The sequence below is a fragment of the Littorina saxatilis genome, linkage group LG13 (genome assembly GCF_037325665.1).
Source record: "Littorina saxatilis isolate snail1 linkage group LG13, US_GU_Lsax_2.0, whole genome shotgun sequence".
Classification (NCBI taxonomy): Eukaryota; Metazoa; Mollusca; class Gastropoda; order Littorinimorpha; family Littorinidae; genus Littorina; species Littorina saxatilis.
The window spans coordinates 20,696,483-20,714,761 of record NC_090257.1 but is presented as its reverse complement, the minus strand read 5'-3'; the positions used below and the strand labels follow the sequence as shown (position 1 = coordinate 20,714,761).

The window sequence follows — 18,279 nt, the reverse complement described above, 5'->3', positions numbered from 1 at the left end:
AGACATCTGAGCAAATTGCTACAGCAAATTACTTTGCATTTCAAGCAAGTTAAACTTGTTTTGGCCACGCATGATGCAGATGTGAACTCCATTAATGGGAAGTTCATAACTTCACATAATTTACTTTTATTGGTATAATAAATTTAATTTATACAGGCAGGAAACAATTTGTTTAGTTTTTTAATCTGAAAAAGGTGAGCTGGAACATGAAGGTAATTTTTGAAGATGAAGTGTGGAGAAGATTTTTTGGTTATCTGTATTATTTATAGAAATTAATATTGTCACAATTTTTTCACAGCAAATATTGGCATAAGTTATCATTAAATCTACAATTTTGCTGTTTTTGTGCAAAATGTGCTTGAAAAGTACCATCAAAAGGATTTCAATACACCAAAATGTTTGTCTGACTCAAAGAGTTGGCAGAAACTGAAAGTTTTTTTAGAATGTCCTAGGAGTTCATAACTTCACACCGTGACATCACAAACTATGGCAAATTCAAACCAAAGTAAGAAAGTGCATATGTCATCTTATTTTCTCTCCAGCTACTCTTTGTAATCAACATACAACTAAGTAATAAAAGTAAAACATTTGTGAAAACAAACGATAACAAAAATCATAAAATGTGAGCGTGCGCATAACTTCACAAGAATTTTTGTTATGTTGGTCTCTAGTACAGTTACTGTATAATATATTTGCAAAACAATGACAAACTGAGAACACAGAGTTATAGTATAGGCTAAAGCTGCACTTATATTACAAAATCAGATTTTAATTGCCAAAATAAAACAAATTGTTTGAAACTTGTGAAAGTTCATAACTTCACATCAATCACACATTTATACTAAAATAACTAACTAAAGTCTCTTGCAAATAATTCTAAACAACTTAATGATTTACTTAACCAAACTCAGTCATGAAAACTGTTACCGAAATCATTATTTAGTTAGTGTTTATGTCAGCTGACTGTGTGTTCATAACTTCACATCATTTATTTAACTGAAAAGCTACGTACTAAAATCTGCTGGTAAATTAAAATAAAAATGACATCAAACTGTAACAGCCTACTCTGGAGAAGAGCAGCACATCATTTGAGGTAGTGATTTAGTGTAGTAAATTAATTATTGTGTATAAATCATACTCATGGCATGTGTTCATAACTTCACACCGTGGGGCTGAGGGTCAGTTGATGTGAAGTTATGTACACCGTGCAGTCAACCCAGATTCATGCTGGAATTATCAAAATGTAATTTTGAGGGTTGATATTCAGAAAACTTCTTACAAAATGTCCAGATAAAGTCAAATGTACTCTTTTGCTATTAACAAGGCATTATTTTAAACACGCCCTTGAAAAATGAGCTTGAGTTATGTGAAGTTATGAACTTCATGACAAAACGGCTAAGTACTTCAGAAAGAAACAGTCAGCAGCCAGTAGATTCTTTTTGTGATGAAAATCATGGTACAGTGTAATTTGGAAACTGAAAATAGTCATTTTACATATATTTTGGGTTTTGACATGAGTTAGTAACTCTCACATAAAAATAGTGCACAAGACACAGAGAAAATGGCTAACTAAAGCATACTGCTTGACTTTAGTGACAAAAATTGCTTAGTATCTAAATCTAATGTACTTTTATATGCAAAATTGCTGTTCCACTACAACCTTAACTTTCATGGCTAGCATTTAAGGACAAAAAACACTCTCAGTGGAGATAGTAGGAAAGTTCATAACTTTCTCACAAGAATTTTTTATTTCTCAATTACTCAAACACCAATGAATGAACTTGATGCAAACTTTCAGTGTGACTGCTGCTAGTGGATCCAAATGCATTACAAAGCTAGGTGTTCCCCAACCAGTCAATTTACTCATTTTATAAGGCAAAAGGTTGGAAAGTTCATAACTCTTTTTTCACAAGAAAATCTGCACATAAACTTCAAACTACTTTTGAACATGCAAAAACAAGTCAAACAACCCTTTTTATGTTTTATACCTCTGCAAAACATACTGTAAAATACTTTTTTACAAAAATATATCAGGTTTCAATCTTTAATTATTATTTAGAGCTGATCAGTGAACATAAATGAAGTCTTACGGAAATAGTTATGAACTTTCTGTGAAATTTTGTCTCCCCATTTTCTGCAGGCTCACTGACAAAATTCAAAAACTTTGCTTTGTCAAAGGTACATTTGAGTTTTACTGGCTCAGTGAAAAGTCATTCATGACATTCTGTCCCATAAAGATGACAGAGTAGACATGTTTCAATATGCTGTAAGGTCATGTCACAAAAAATGGCCAAAATGTAGTGCTGCTGACTTCAGATAATGGCGACATTTTCATTAAAAACAACAACTGAGCACACAATGTTTCTCTAGGTGTGTACTTCCTACTTTTTTTTACAAGTCTCATTAATCTTTACAAGGATTTTATTTTTCTTTGATGTACAAATCAGGTTAGAGCCAAGGTTGCACAGCTATTTCAGCTGTGGACACCATTTCAGACTTAAGGCCACATACTGATACACATGCAAACTGTGACTGACACACACACACACAATTCAAACACACACAGTTGACAGCTCATATAGCGCGAACCACAGTAAACTACACTCTCCGCGCTTTTCATATTAATTAACTATGAATAAAACCATGCTATTTAAACATCAATGATCAAATACATAATAATACATTTGAACAAAATAACGTAACAATGAACTTACAGCGACACATTATCCACTCAAGTAAAGGGGATGAGGGTAGAGACCAATTGATACCGAAGAAAAATCAATTGATCAGCCCAACATCACTGATACAAACAATCATTATACTTGACTAGCCATAGGTTGTAGGGACGATAAAAAACATAGTCATCATTTTCACCAGTTTTCATTCACAAACACCTGGGAAATAAATCTCATGTTCCCCATGCAATAAATCCCCGGTTACCATAGTTGCAGGAAGCAGGTTATACATGGATAATCAAAAGCAAACCCAATAGAAACGCTCGGGGATTCTTCGGCTCTTTTCATTGGAGTTTTCCCAGACCTAAACAGACGACACGACACTGCTTTGCAAAGTTCCAAAAACAAACTGGCAAAAGTAAACAAAAACAAAAACTACTTCATGAAAGGTCATAAATTCACCACAAACAAATGAAACCTAGCGATATGTTTTGTCTTCTTACAAAGTCATGGAGTGTGTGTATCTGTGTTTCGATACACAGACGTTCGGAGAAACACGAACGTCAAGTTCAAGTCAAACCAATTCTTTCTTTCTTTCTTTATTTGGTGTGTAACGTCGTTTTCAACCACGAAGGTTATATCGCGACGGGGAAAGAGGGGGAGAGGGGATAGAGCCACTTGTCGATTGTTTCTTGTTCACAAAAGCACTAATCAAAAATTTGCTCCAGGGGCTTGCAACGTAGTACAATATATTACCTTACTGGGAGAATGCAAGTTTCCAGTACAAAGGACTTAACATTTCTTACATACTGCTTGACTAAAATCTTTTCAAAAACTGACTATATTCTATACAAGAAACACTTAACAAGGGTAAAAGGAGAAACAGAATCCGTTAGTCGCCTCTTACGACATGCTGGGGAGCATCGGGTAAATTCTTCCCCCTAACCTGCGGGGGGAAGTCAAACTAATTGACCCCTGCACAAGAGTCGTTGTATCGATAAACAAAGCGCAAATAAGAAATAATAATAAAAGTAAAGAACATAGCAACAAGAGATGCAAACATCTAACAAAGCTGAGCAAGCAGACTGACAGGTCTAATGAAAAACAAAGAGGCAATGAGTTGGAAACAAGATCGTGATTCTTTCCTTTGCTGCACGACGCAAATCTTCTGTGACCTTTGACCCAACGTAGCTTCCACATTCGATCACTAAGCTTAATATTTACAACTGAAAACCGAGGGGGTGGAATATTGAGAGGAACAAACAGAACTGTGCATCCTCAAACCTGACATATTTATCTCAACATTTTATGAACTCAAATCACAGAAAGTTGCTTTCACACGCCAGCTTTGATTGCAACAACGTGCTGGGGCCCCAAACCATGAGTTATCAAAATGGAACTCGTGTTTCAAAGCATGGCTCCCTGTGTTGATTTGGCACGTATTTTCTCACTACCAAAATGATGATAAAAACGATGTTTGGTGGTTTGTTGTCAGACCAGCATTTTTGTTGGTCCTCGGGGGGGCATATCGACTTTTGTTTCATATTTATTGACCGCGGCCTTCGGCCTTGGTCAATAAATATGAAACAAAAGACGATATGCTCCCCCTCGGACCGACAAAAAAGCTGGTCTGTCAACAACCCATCAAACATCTTATAATAACCATACTTGACTAGTCACTACACCACAAAATAAAACAATTAACTCATAAACATTAACTGGCAAAACGCATTCATACTGACACTAATAATCAATTAGCCCTGAAAACAAATTGAAATACTATTGTAAGTTCTATCAGCTGTCATTAGCACAATCAATGAAAAGAGAATTAACCGGCAGCTGTTGTAGAATATATATATCACACACTGCTTGTATTCACCATTTGTGACCCTCCACCACGGGATGAGTCGCATGTCACCTTTGAATGATTTTTATATTTTTACATTTTCCTAAAGAGTTTTTTATGTTCTATCCAGTGGTGAAAACCGTTTTAGAAAAGAGCGAAAACTGTTTGAGTTATAAGCCTGTGACTAAGGTGACCCTCACACTGTTACCAGACACTCCCCGGACTTATAATTAAGCCTCGCGCAGAACCGCGCGAGGTGACATGCGACTCATTTCGTGGTGGAGGGTCACATTTGTTCTTAATTCTTTTGTTCTGTTAATTGTCTGTCATTTGAGCGTTGATGCGTTAAGCTGCCGTTATGCGCCATAAAACATGGTCCAGCTCATCCGACTTCGGCGTGTTTTTATATCGGAGTGGTCGCCTTCTCCTAATTCTTTTGTTCTAAAAACAAAAGCACCTTCAATCAAATCAAACAATCTAATAATTGATAAAAAGCATAATTTGCCGACTCATTCCTTTGCAGCAGTTTCAGACAATAAACGATCATACATTTTCAGTTGTAACAGCTGACAATTATAACGCAATGTCAACATTATTATGAGTTATTTCTAATATGCTGACTGTTAGCAAATGATCACAGACAATAGACATGTCGAGAAAAAAGATATCAAGCATGAGCCTTTTAGTTTTAGGCGAATGCTGATATCGTTTGTGAGACATGTCTGTTATCATTTGCTAACAGTCACCATATTAGAAATAACGGTTTTATTATCGTTTAAATCGACCAAAAGAAATTTCGAAGCGACCCCGCGAATTAGACGGAACAGCAGCCACAATGGGAACTTGAGCGCTCCTACCTGATTATGCCTGTCAGTCAAAGAATTCTCGTGACCTGGGTCAGCCAATCAGAGTAACACACCTGACGTGATGAATATTCACAGGTCAAATGCCTTTGACACACAACAATCTCACAAGATAAACCACGTTGAACATGCGTTTCGGTTGCTTCGCTTTTTCTTGTTGAACAGAGAGCGACAGATTTAGAACCGACTCCAGACGGATGGGAAATGATGTAAAGATACATTTGACGTAAAGCGAGTGATGCAATTTCACTTGATTTTTCCGAACTTAGATAATTTAGATTTCAAGTGAGCGGGTCCGCATTGCACGTGCAGAGGATGGGCGGTGCCTTGCTGTTCCGTAAAGCACCCACCGACAAAACTTGCTTTTCGGTATTTTTTTGATAAAGAGAGTATTATCTGACAGCATTTGAAGTGTCATTCTTCAGAATAAATCACGCTGATATTGTTGATTTAAATTGTTATTTTGTCTTGTTAATTTTTGGCTTGATAAACAAAAAGGGTCCCTGCCTGAACGTTATAACATTTAGAGGGTCACCTAGAATCCGTCCTGATTGGTCAAAAAGCCATATGGGGCACTGAATTGGTAATAAATAAAGCTTAATGAATAAGGAAATGATTGGGTTTGGGTAATGTCCATCTGTCAGAGATGAGATTCTCTAAAAGTGTTTTGGGAGGAAATTATTTGGCGGGGGTCTGGGGGCCGGTGAAGGCCCTAGTGGGGTCCAGGGGCAACGCCCCTGGTGGGGGTCAGGGGGCTTTGCCCCCTGAAGCTGAAGATTTTTTGACACTTTGACCATAAAAAAAGACTTGGAAATGAGTCCGAGCAGTAGAAGCATACAACATTTTGTCAGTCATATGTCCAATGGAACCACAACAACTACTCTACCCACCCCGGCCCCCCCCTCCCCATTTTTTCTCAACGGATTTAGACGATTCAGAAACATGGTCCTGGGAACGAAATTTTGGGCGGAATTCTCATCCCTGATCTCTGTCAATAGACCTTTTCGGAATCTAAGGATCTCCCGAAAGACATTCGTTCTGCATGCTCTTTGTTATGCTTCGAATGTTGCGAGAGCTGAGCACATTGAATTTTCGCAGCTCTCACGAGAGTCTGTCCTACATGATTTGCTATGCTCCAAAGAGCTTTGGATATCAAGAGGGTCTATTTCACACAGAAACTCATTACTATATACTCTGCAATTTGGCAGCCACACATGTTAAACTGTAAGAACCATGCATAGGTGTACTCATTCAAGCAATAACCACTGCAACATATTATTCACACTCACAGTCTTTCTAACCCTAGTTTGTACACGTTGTAGAATCTGAATACTGAAGTAAACACAGACCTGAATCAATCACATGCCCGGAACCAATAGAAAACTGATGATTCCATACCTTGTGCAGTTCCGCACAAGCAGGCACCGCTGATTTCACGCCATGCAGTCACAACGTACAGTACCTTAATTACTCTCACGTGTGACTATCTTTCCAAAACATAAATCTTTATCTTCATCCGTTCAGCGGTCACAATTGTCTTGTTGATTATTTTCTGCCGCTTTTTTGCATGTCGGATATATATTTGAGTGTTTCTGTTACTTATTAACACACCAAACTCTGACATGGCCGGATTGCAGGATCTTTTTCGTGTGTACTTGGTCTTGTGCGTGCATGTGCACAAAAAGGGGGAAATTTAAGGCAGGTCTACAGGTATTAATTGACCTGGGAGATCGATATAATCTCCACCCAGGCGAGACTGACTCAGTGACTGGGATTTGAACACTCAAGCTTCTGTACAGGAGGCTGGCGTCTTATCCACTTGGCCTCTGCACCCTTCCATTATGTATAATGTACGTGCACTCTTAAATTAATAATAATAATAATAATAATAAATGAGCATTTATATAGCGCAACATCATAACTTTACAATTAGGCCCTATGCTCTTTGCGCTTGACACATTTAAAATTAAAACACAGTTATACAAGCATTTACATCTACATTCATAGTCAACAACGCTTAATTAAAAGCATACACCATCAAACATACATTACAAAAAATTCTTCCACTAACTAACTTACTAAGTAATAAAAACATGAATAAAATAGGTAGTGAAAACAAGGAAATAACAGCTGAATACCCTTAATCAAACAGAACATGTAATTGCTGTAGTTTCTTTGCTGACAGCCACCCACATTTTTATTGATTAATGTTTTACTCGCAGCTAGTGTTGCTGCCACGGCAAGATAAATTAAAACGCTCTGACGACCACGTTCAACAAATTCCCGATCAACATGACGACAAACCATGTGCTGTCAATAACCTCGCCTACTTGAGTACTTACGGAGGATGTTTCGTCCTCTTCGCTTGGCTCAAATCAAGCAAATTGTCAGGCAGAAAGACACTGATTTAAGCAAAACGGGCTATTTAACACTCTAAATAAATGGAGTTGAGTGCGCTTACCTGAAATTTCCGCCACTGCGGTTTTCACCATACGTTTTCCTCACTCAGGTTGTCATTGTTATCAAGGGAGACCCCCACAGTTGAACAACAAAAGTAGTACACGAGTCGCGGTTCTTGAAAAATCATGTCGTCTGTTCGGGCCAAGAACGATAATTACTTGAAATGTTGCTGTTGCAGTATCAAGCATAAATGAACTGCAACTAGTTAAAGGCACAGTGCAGCTCACAGCCTTCGTTTTGCGTTTTTGTTGCAGCTGAGTGCAAAAATCCTCCTATGGTAGTAAAACAAACCCAAAACTACCCAACGACGACATCTGTGAAGCGGCTCGACAGTTTCTTGTTCACGCGAGTGCATACATTAACCTAGTTATTACGTGGTGTTTGGTCGGAGTTCGATTCAACTGAGTGATTCCGGCCTCCATTTTGTTTTACACAAACTCATGATGACGTCTGACATAGTTTGCTAGTGACGTGTCTTTTTGTGCATGATGTGGTGATCTACCTGATCTAAATTTAGATCCAAAAATAGGTCAAGCCCAGCCGGGTCCGAGTACGAAATTAATTCGTAAAAAAATCGCAGTTCTTGACTCTTTGGGTGCAAGTCAGTCAATGAAACTTGGTAGTTCTTCTAACGGATAGCTGCCTGAGGTATGACTAAAAGCCCCAGGGGCTCCGTGCACCTCAGTGGTTTTGACAAGTTCAGTACCTTTAAGAAAAATGTCCACACCATGAGATTTGACCCACACAACAACAAACAAAACAAAAAAAACCCCAAAAAAACGGACAAGCAATATTAGGTTTGCCAGCAATGAATCACTGAAAAGAAACTCGCCGGTGTAACACGAGGAAATTACTCCCACGCCAGATTTTTACTCCGGAGTAAACATTTCGTACGAAAAAGTTACTCCCTTTACGAAAAAAGCACTCCCCCATTACACGAGAAAATTACTCCCCAAGACAGGTGAGTTCCGAGTAAACATTTCGTACAAAAATCAGTCAGTTACTCCCCTGACGAATAAATAACGAATAAATTACTTCACCCCAACACAAGCAATTTAACTTCCTATGCCAGGTGTACGAAATTTTTACTCCCTTGTCCCCTAGCTGTTAGTCTTGGTGGTGGAAGGAGGGTAGCGCGACATTCGTGTGCGCGAGATCACTTATTGGCATTATCCCTTCACCCGCATCCCATTTTTGCGTACAAGATTTTTACTGGAAGTAAAAAAAATGGGGAGTAAAAATTTCGTGGAGGGAGTAATTTTTTCGTGCCTTGGGGAGTTCTTTTCTCGTACGAAAAGTGTACTCGGAGTAAGAATTTCGTACGACATATTTACTCCGGAGTAAATTTTTCGTGGAGTAAATATGTCGTGTTACACCGGCCGGTTAGGTCGTATTCTGAGCGGCTGTCACGATTTCATCTTTCGCCTGTGTACATATTTCCCCCTCGACATATACTCACGACTGAAATGTTGTTTCCTGGTAAAATTAAGAAGTGAAATTATTTATGAACGAAAAGCATGTCAGTTTCTTGCATGTGAAGAAAATTGGTGGTAAAATTTAATAGATTTCACCCCCAAAATCGAATTCTTCAAAAACGTGTACTGAGTGGTTGAGTTAGAAGGAAAACATTTTAGGATGAATCAAATTTCCAAGTTAAATAAAACAAATTGGTTGGACATGCCCCGGCCCCGGGACCCCCCTAGGAGGTTCGAACGCTTCACGCCCTCAACTAATCGCTTCGCGTCGCCGAATTGTCCCTAAAAAAAAAAAAATGGACCCCCACGTCCCCCTAAAAATTATGTGATCCGCCCCTGGAATCAGTGAGAAAGTTGAACAGGTGTAACAGGAAATTTTTACTCCACGAAAAATGGACTCCGCTCCACGAAATTTTTACTCCCCGGCCCAAATTTTTACTCTAGTAAAAATCTCGTACGCGAATATGGGATGGGGGTGAAATTGGATAACGCCAATATGTGATCTCGCGCAAACAAATGTCGCGCAACCCCTCCCTCCGCCCCTTCCAGCACCAGGACTGACAGAGGACAGGGGAGTAAAAGTTTCGTACACCTGGCGTGGGGAGTTAATTGCTCGTATCTAGGGTGGAGTAATGTATTCGTTATTCATTCGTCAGGGGAGTAACATTTCATACGAAATGTTTAGTCGGAGCAACTCAGTGTCGTTGGGAGTAATTTTTCTCGTGTTATGGGGGAGTAATTTTTTTCGTTTGTTTGTTTGTTTGCTTAACGCCCAGCCGACCACGAAGGGCCATATCAGGGCGGTGCTGCTTTGACATATAACGTGCGCCACACACAAGACAGAAGTCGCAGCACAGGCTTCATGTCTCACCCAGTCACATTATTCTGACACCGCCGGGTGTAACACGAGAAAATTACTCCGGAGTAAACATTTCGTTCGAAAAAGTTACTCCCTTTACGAAAAAAAAGCACTCCCCCATTACACGAGAAAATTACTCCCCAAGACAGGTGAGTTCCGAGTAAACATTTCGTATGAAATGTTACTCCCCTGACGAATAAATAACGAATAAATTACTTCACCCCAACACAAGCAATTTAACTTCCCATGCCAGGTGTACGAAAGTTTTACTCCCTTGTCCCCTGTTAGTCTTGGTGGTGGAAGGGGTGGAAGGAGGGTAGCGCGACATTCGTGTGGCATTATCCCTTCTCCCGCATCCCATTTTTGCGTACGAGATTTTTACTGGAAGTAAAAAAAATGGGGAGTAAAAATTTCGTGGAGGGAGTACTTTTTTCGTGCCTTGGGGAGTTCTTTTCTCGTACGAAAAGTGTACTCGGAGTAAGAATTTCGTACGAAATCAGTATTTACTCCGGAGTAAATTTTTCGTGGAGTAAAAATGTCGTGTTACACCGGACCAACCAGTCCTAGCACTAACCCCATAATGCCAGACGCCAGGCGGAGCAGCCACTAGATTGCCAATTTGAAAGTCTTAGGTATGACCCGGCCGGGGTTCGAACCCACGACCTCCCGATTACCACTGGGCCAACCGTGCACTTGCGCTATGTAAATACCCTTATCATTATGTTTATAACAGTGTTTTTGTATGGAATTAATCTAACCAGAAACATACATACAGAGATGCGAAGCGAGGGCCGCTCGCGTTAACGATTATTTTTTGTCCGTTGCTGAATCACTGGTAGATTCTCACTCAAAATCTCCAGGTACAGAACCACATTCCTGTTGTGAACGCTTGCAGATGTTCTGTGATGAAAAATTAAGAAACACGGATGCGTTTGTTATTCCGATAATGGCCATCCATGAAGTTGGCCAGTACATAGCAAGGTTAGAAAATAAAAAATCTTCCGGACTTGATGAAATAAGTAATAAATTATTAAAATTGTCTACTCCTTATATAGTAGAGTCTCTGACTTATGTTTATAATTTATGTATTCAACACAATGATTTTCCAAAAGAATTTAAAAAAGCGAAAGTCATACCTTTGCCAAAGAAAAAAGGTTCTCAAGACTTAAATGATTTTAGACCTATATCTTTGTTATCTGTATTATCTAAGCCTCTTGAAAGGCATGTTCAAACACATCTGGTTACTTATTTGGAGGACCATAATCTCTTGCATCAACTTCAGTCTGGTTTTCGCTCTCAACATTCATGTAACACTGCCCTTGCCAGATTAACTGATTCATGGTACTCATCCATTAATAGGTTAGACATTTCTGGTGATGTTTTCTTGGACCTAAAAAAAGCTTTTGACCTCGTGGATCACGAGATCCTTCAGAAATTAAAATGTTATTTGAAAAGTTCTAGCACTGTCGCTTTTTTTTACTCTTATCTTAAAGAGAGGGTTCAATCTGTATACAGAATACAGAATACAGAATACAGTATTTATTGAGCCAAGTGACATTAAAAAACATTTAAAGCACAAGGAATTTCGCGTAGTGTTGGTAAAATCACGCACACACACACACCCACACACACACTGACAGACACACACACACACACGCCCACACATACACTGACATACACACCAACTCACACACGCCCACACTACAGCAGTCACGATCACACCATCACACGCAGGGCAGACATGAGGTAAAACAAATGACAATCATCTATTAAAAGAAAATGTACAAAGAGTGGTCTAAGATGCTGGTGGAAGGGTCTACACAGAATACAATTTTATAATCTAATGCATAGTTAGAACTAGCCCATCCCCTCCACCCACCCACTCATGAATAACTAAAATAATGCAGCTAAAGTACACGATACGTACTCTTTTCAGGGCACTGTGAAATGTGGTGTGACACATGGGTCTTTTTAAGGGCCTGTACTATTTTGCCTGTATATATAAATGATTCTTTGTACCTACAAACTGACGCTGTGGAGTGTCATATGTTAGCAGATGATACGATCTTACACGCAACAGGAAAAAGCCCTGCACAAATACAAGACAAATTACAACAGAGCCTAAACGATGTTTCTGAGTGGTGTTCTGCAAATCGTATGCTTATTAATCCAGTTAAAACAAAGTCTATGATAATCAGCACTCGCCAAAAACATCAACTTTCAGAAATGACTCTGAGTCTGTCCCTAAATGAGCACTCCATTGAGCAAGTAGCTGAGCACCGTTTATTGGGACTTACTGTTGATAATAATCTCAAATGGCAGACTCACATCAATGGAATCTGCAAAAAAATTGCTAAAAACCTGTTTCTTTTGTCAAAGTTACAAAGCATTATTAATCTAGACACAAGAAAACTATTTTACAATGCCCACATAAAACCCCATATTGATTATGCTTCCATAGTATGGGACGGGTGTGGTGAAGTTCACTTGAAGAAGCTGAACTCGCTCCAGCGTAGAGCTGCTAAACTAGTTCTGCCCAGTCCATCTCTTTCTACAAAGGAAAAGATGAAAAGTATTGGGATGTTAAGCTTAAACAAGTCGCGTAAGGCGAAAATACAATATTTAGTCAAGTAGCTGTCGAACTCACAGAATGAAACTGAACGCAACGCAACGCAGCAAGACCGTATACTCGTAGCATCGTCACTCCACCGCCCGTGGCAAAGGCAGTGCACGTGGAATTGACAAGAAGAGCGGGGTATTCGTTGCGCTGAGAAGGATAGCACGCTTTTCTGTACCTCTCTTCGTTTTAACTTTCTGAGCGTGTTTTTAATCCAAACATATCATATCTATATATTTTTGGAATCAGGAACCGACAAGGAAAAAGATGAAAGTGTTTTTAAATTTATTTCGAAAAAAAAAATTGATAATAAATTTTATATATTTAATTTTCAGAGCTTGTTTTTAATCCGAATATAACATATTTATATGTTTTTGGAATCAGCAAATGATGGAGAATAAGATAAACGTAAATTTGGATCGTTTTATAAATTGTTATTTTTTTTTTACAATTTTCAGATTTTTAATGACCAAAGTCATTAATCAATTTTTAAGCCACCAAGCTGAAATGCAATACCGAACCCCGGGCTTCGTCGAAGAGTACTTGACCAAAATTTCAACCAATTTGGTTGAAAAATGAGGGCGTGACAGTGCCGCCTCAACTTTCACGAAAAGCCGGATATGACGTCATCAAAGCCATTTATCAAAAAAATGAAAAAAAGTTCGGGGATTTCATACCCAGGAACTCTCATGTCAAATTTCATAAAGATCGGTCCAGTAGTTTAGTCTGAATCGCTCTACATACACACACACACACACACGCACACACATACACACACACATACACACACACATACACCACGACCCTCGTTTCGATTCCCCCTCGATGTTAAAATATTTAGTCAAAACTTGACTAAATATAAAAAGCAGCTTTTGTATAATAAATGTTCATTTATGTATAAAGTCGTCTATAAGGACGCCCCAACATATCTTATACAACTCTTCAAATCATCTCCGTCATATTATTCAAACACTCGAAATAACCTTGCCTTGTCAAGGCCCCGCATCGATTTGTTTAAAACTAGTTTTTCTTATTCTGGTGCGTTCCTTTGGAATTCACTACCTGTAAATATCAAGTCATGTCTGTCATTATCTTCTTTTAAAAGACAGCTCCGAAAGCACCTCTCTAACGACTAAGTCGGTGTACAATTTGTGCGAGTGTGTGTGAGGATGTGTGAAAGAGAAAGTGTATAGTATGCTTCCATTAACAAGCACACTTTTGAATTTTTTATTTTTATTTTGTTATATTTTTCCCTGCATAATTTAGTTTTATTTGATTTTTTGTTTAAATGTTTTCATTCTTCATATTTGTTCTTTGTTTCATGTGTGTATTATAGTAGGGACTAGCTGTAAGAAAGGACCATATGGACCTAATGCTATCATCCCTCGGTAATAAAGTTTTCGAGTTCGAGTTCGAGTTCTCAGGCTACGCGGGCCGCGCTCGGTCAGCGTGTCCTCGCGCCATCCCGTACTAAGTTGTTGTTCGCTTGCTCTCTGACACCGATTTGAAGTGCTTTTCTGTCATATTTCTTTGGATATATCCAGCTTCAGACGAGAGATATCAGTGGTAAGTAAACTTGATTCATATTCTGTAGCTTCAATAGTGTGCACACGAATGCATTTGAGAGGATTGGCTTCCCGAAGTGAGTCAAAAACGGTTCCTTCGGTTCTTGCGGCCATTGTTTCTAAGTCCATTGTGCGTGGAGGCAATGTTTGGGAGCTAATATTTTCTTTTGTGCGAAACTTTGCTTTCCCTTGACTGGCAAATGCATTACTGGTGTATACATTAATCTGTTTGTATAATTTTTGACGCGCTGTAATTAAATTTGATGCTTATAAGTCTCACTCAAGTGGTTCTCGCACATACACTGGCGTGTGGATAAAAAGTTTTTAAGGAGAAATGAGCGAAATTGCTTACTTTAGGATTCATCTTCTAATCACCAAATAATGCAATAGTCTTCTTCTTGTGATTTTCTGTTTCTCTTGAGTGCAAATAATCAACATTTTGCATGTTTTATTATCTATGATTTTCTATGAAACAGTTATAACTCTTTAAAAACACAACAATTGCCAGCTTGGCGCCAGTCATGGGAGGATTACTTGCCCCTGTCGTAGGCGAAGAGTACGCGAACAATTGCCAGCTTGGCGCTAGTGGGAGGATTACTTGCCCCTGCCGTAGGCGAGGATAACGCAAGCGGGAAGACAGCGCTTCGCATCTCTTCTATCTATGTCTCTGATCTAACTCATGTTTTGTTTCTGTCTTTTAATACAGTACAGACCGGTTGTAAGAAACCCGTGGGGACCCAAACTTTAGGTTTCTTATATCCGGTGTTTTCTGTAACCGGTTTGACCGGATATAAGAACATATACAGCATGACTTCCCTTCTTTGTCTCTGTTAATCTAGGGAGAAAATATCCAGCGATATTTCTCCGTAGGCCTAAAGTTCGGCCATGACCTAGGCAAAATAACTTGCGCAGCCGCAGAAACAAGAAAATGGAAATCTTTTATGAAATGATTGGGAGCCACGCAAATTTGACCTTGATTCCGACCATGAACCCGCTGTTGATAATCTGGAAGGTCGTACCAGAAATGCAGATCTATCTCTGGCCGATTCATAGATTCAACCTACAAACTGCGACCTCATCTGTGATCAGATGACCAAGCAATGCGTGAAATCTTTTACTCAAAAGCCTTATGGCTCGTTTCGACAAGCATTAAACGGATGAAATTAACCACATGCAGTTTATTCTTCAGAAAAATGCACACAAAAAATGGGTTGGGTTCGGTGATTTGTACATAAACGTCTTCCTCACGATAGATTCGCTGATTTGTCTTATGAAGCCGTCATCAACACGAACACAATGATTGCAGAAGCAAACTCTGTACCTACACGACCGAGACACAAGACTGATTATTTCACAGCTGCAATGTAAATAGAGAACAAAGACGTTTTGGGTAAGCTTACTCACGTCAGGTCTTCACTGACAAGCTAGGAACAGACAGAAAATTCCGAACAAAAGTAAATGACGTCAAAGTCTCTTTCGCTTTGCGTGTAACTTTGTCATGACGTCTTTTTGTGACGACAGTATACGCGACAATTTGTTCGCTTCCGGTGTCATTTTAGACTGAAAAGCAACTCAAAAGAAGGAGCTAAGCCTGTGTCTTGAAACAGCTGAAACACTCTTTTGGATTGCCGTTTCAAAAAGTTAAAGAAAAAAAAAAACAAGGTTCAGTTGCGAACTGACAGCGGATTGAGCATTTATTCCTGTTGATGAAGGTACGATTGAAGCTTTATTCTCTCCGTCAACCAACAAGACTAGATTTGTAGCAGACGAAAAACAAAGTGTGCATTTTTCCTGTCTTGTGAAGGCGATTATGTCGTTATAAGTTATCTGTACGTTGTGAAGACATTTCAAAACAAAATTTAGCTTTGATGCGTCACGGGATATAAGCTTATACGTTTTCATGGTTTTTTTCGTCTCGATAGGGTGAATGAATTCATGATGTCTTTTCCGGAACTGGACAAAACTGGCCTTGCCAAGACTGAAACAAAATATAGTTCTACAACTTCTAGGCTTGGGTTGATTGCCCATGGTGAATTTCCAATGATTTGTTTCCACATCCCATGACAAATTCTCTTTACTTTGGTCATGCCATATATATGTTCTGCGCGAACTTAGAATCCGTTTTCATTCTAGAATGGACCGGGTCCAGGTTGGAATTCTAACCCTGCGCAAGTACAGGGGTGCCATTCTAGAATGAAACCCTTGTTGCTGGTCCATTCTAGAATCGGCCGTGCGCAAGGTTGGAATTTGGGTCCAAGTTGGAATAGTCATTTCAGTTAGACTATCACACAGCCAAAGCCACAAATGTGGATTTTCTGTTTGTTTTTGTTTTTTGTGTGTTTGGTTGGGTTTTTTTCTTCGGGTTTTTTACACTTTACTCAAAGACATCGTGAATTGGGATTGTGATGTTCTGAAAGTGATTACGATTTTGAGAGACACTCAGCACTGATCGCTACGAACGAAAATTTCCGGACTGACAGTGTTTTGCCGATCTCGCTTGTAACTTTTAATCTTATTCATATACATGAAGTTGGTCTTCTGAATTGTGAAGATATAATGTCAACTTTTTTTTAAACCTGTGACAACAGCTCTATAACTCACTCTGTACTTCTGTTGGTCTGTCTGTCTGTTAGTCGGTCTGACCGTCTGTCTGTCTGTCTGTCAAAAAAATTGTCAAAAAACCGGACATTTCCGAGAGGGAGACAGCGCTGACATTGCAAGCGGCCGCAACCGGCTCTCATCACAAAAACAACTGCCCTGCAAACAATACCGCCCTGGTAGTCCCCCTTGCTATGGTCTGCCTTTGTTTATTGCGTACTCAGGAGTGTCAACTTTCTTGACATGACATGACATCGCAAGATCGCCAAAGGATTTTTTTCAGGGGTAGACAAATCAGCCCCATTTTATCAAAGGGAAGGTGCAGGTGGAGATAATTCAAGGGAAGACAACTCTGTCTTACCTACAAACATTACGGCCCCCTTTATTCAAGGGTTTCATTCTAGAATGGCACCCCTGTACTTGCGCAGGGTTAGAATTCCAACCTGGACCCGGTCCATTCTAGAATGAAACCGGATTCTAAGTTCGCGCAGAACATATATAGGTTACAGGTCCGTTTCATCCATGGTATAGCGTTATATTTTGTCTCGAGTGACGTCATCATATTCATTGACCCAGTCTCGACAAAATATCAGGCGATACCATGGATGGACGGAGCTGTAACTTATGATGTGAACAGCTCAGATCATGGGTAATTTTAACACCTTCACATTTAAATGCTTATTTTATAGCCATCCATTGAATTGAGAAGAAAACAAAGCATACTAAACTGCTAAGCATGAATCAAACAATAAGAAAATAAAAAGAACCAACAGCATCGTTTTGTATGTGTGGGTAGTAAACACGTTTTATTTACAAAACACGGCGGAAAATGGCGACAAATTTGTTGCACAGCGACAGGTCACTTTCTTCAACCAAGGCCAGTACTTTCATACATGACAAAGGAAAGCAAATATGGCCTGAATAATAAAGTTATAGTGTTCCTTTGCGTGTCTGAGTGATAAACTGTTTTAACCAACTATCTTCTGAAACGTAATTGCACTCAGCAGATTTGTCTTCCGCTCATAACTTTCGTGTCACACGGTCTTTGCGACTAACAGATAGATCGCATTCTCGCAGAAAATCATTGACAACACAGACCCGTCATTTTTAGCATTGCATTTGGGAAGGGCTACTATTATAGTGTGTTTTAAGAAAGAAAAACATTACAGTATCGGCAGAACACGACCAAATGAGTTTTCGTGTCACAGCGTTATGGGCGTGAGATTGTGTTCTCACACTGTAGCAAAATCATTGACAACACAGACAAGTCAGTTTTAGCATAGACATTGGGAAAGGCTACTATTATAGTGTGTTTTAGGAA

At 39.2% G+C, this 18,279-nt stretch overlaps 1 protein-coding gene and 1 long non-coding RNA gene across 2 annotated transcripts in view; both read right to left on the bottom strand.

Moving 5' to 3' along the window:
- The window catches only part of LOC138983846 (monocarboxylate transporter 12-B-like), a 36,891-nt gene extending 28,812 nt beyond the window's left edge, over nt 1-8,079 (bottom strand). The window contains exon 1 of the mRNA XM_070357188.1: nt 7,846-8,079. The gene's annotated coding sequence lies outside the window, so the exon portion shown is untranslated. The remainder of the gene's footprint in view (nt 1-7,845) is intronic.
- The window catches only part of LOC138983859 (uncharacterized), a 410,309-nt gene that overhangs the window by 36,829 nt on the left and 355,201 nt on the right, over nt 1-18,279 (bottom strand). The window lies entirely within an intron of this gene.